The following is a 1,872-nucleotide window of genomic DNA, read 5'->3' as shown; positions in this document are numbered from 1 at the left end:
GTGATTAATCCATCACAAGACACATGTTAGGACACTTGTTTTTGTAATATTACACCAACTTCCACTTGTCATTACCACAACTAATAGGTAGTGACTCATGTGTTTTGTAATGCACTATAAATAGGAGTTGTATAATAAGAATGACATACATAAGTTCCTTGATCAAAAACACTCTCAAAGTCTCTCTCTCTCTCTCCGCTGTTCTCTCCCTCTCTCTCTTTGTTAGTTCTTGTTTTCTTTACAAAGTGTTACAAAACACAAAGCTTATAAGTGTTTTGTAGTCATAGTTCACAACACTTCTCTTCTACTACTCTTTGTTTTCTCTTGTCTCATACACCATTATATAGTGGTTTCTCAACATTTTATAATTTATCTTCAATCATGTGATTTTTTTTATGTAAGTAAATAATGTTGTGGTCAAAAATAATTGAACCTCTATTGAACAAATTACTTGAAATGTTTGAAATCGAGTTACAATTGCAGTGAAATTCCTTGAATTTTAAGTACGTATGGTTTAACATCTATGGCTATAAGATTTTTTATTTCAAATTACTAATTAGAATGGTATTTACCTGTAATAGTTTAAATTTTATATTCTACAATCTTTGACGTAAAAGAAAATTTAATGGTCTTTCTAATTTTGTTAATCTCGTAAAATTGATAATGTCAAATATAAGAATAGTGAATGAGTATAAGTAAACTGAGCAAAATATTTTTTCTTATATATATCTAGAGTTTCAAAATACTAGAGTATACATTTTTGTCTTTTTGCACAAAATATCTAACTATATATTTAGTTATGTTTTAAAGAATTTTATATCTTATTTGATTAAACTATTGATAAATGAACAGAATATGTGAAGTATATAATGTTGAGCCAACATCTTGAATTTTTGATGAGAAAAGTAATCAAAACTTTTGAAAATCAAATTACAAATTATGACAACCCGTCCCGTGGACCCCACTAGCCCACCGCTAGCTGCCACAACGAACCGTCTGTGGACCCCACTAGCCCACCGCTAGCCAGCCCAACAGACCCCAAGCTGGCCCTGCAGGGCATCGATCCTAACCCATCACTGTGGATATCCCAATCCACCAGTAGGTTGTTGGTGCGCCAGGCGTTCCTCGAACGCTGGTCCTCACCCTTTAACAACCTTCCCACAGGACAAGCTGTCATCAAACAAAATAAAATTCAATAGTCTTTCTAATTTTGTTAATGTCGTTAAATCGATGTTGTCAAACATAAGAATAGTGAATGACTATGAATATTCAACTGATTTGGATATATTTCCTCTATATTTATCTAGAAACTAAAAACCTTAGTGCCATTTTTAAAAAATATCTAAATAATTGGTTATTTTAATAGAATTTTATACTTTTTGCTTGATGAAATCATTGATATGAATCATATATATAATTGCAGAGTTTTCTCTCATTAGAGAGCTCCACCTCAGCATAATTTTTTATAAATTTTGTGGACTTTGTCTCTAATTTGAAATTATGTGGGCTTTATCCAGTTTTATAAGCCTACTCTTTTTTATTTAATTTTCCAGAACATAAGTATTTTGATGACAAAATATTAAAAACGTAGAAATATCACTATCAAGACATTTTTAATCGACATGATTCTAAGATAAACCATCAGCCCAAAACATCAAAACCAGTAAAAAAATTTCGAAATATACAGGAAAAGAAAACAAAATGGTATTTCTATGTATATTTTAGATTCATAGAAAACAAAATTAAAACAAAATGGAGGTTGGACCAACACAGTTTAATCTTTTAGATTCATAGAAATCAACTTAATAACTAGATAAACCAAACAAAAAGAAACGAAACTCTTCACAACAACACATAGAATAATACACTATC

This window comes from Camelina sativa, chromosome 15 (genome assembly GCF_000633955.1).
Source record: "Camelina sativa cultivar DH55 chromosome 15, Cs, whole genome shotgun sequence".
Classification (NCBI taxonomy): domain Eukaryota; kingdom Viridiplantae; phylum Streptophyta; class Magnoliopsida; order Brassicales; family Brassicaceae; genus Camelina; species Camelina sativa.
Note: the sequence above shows the minus strand (reverse complement) of the source record.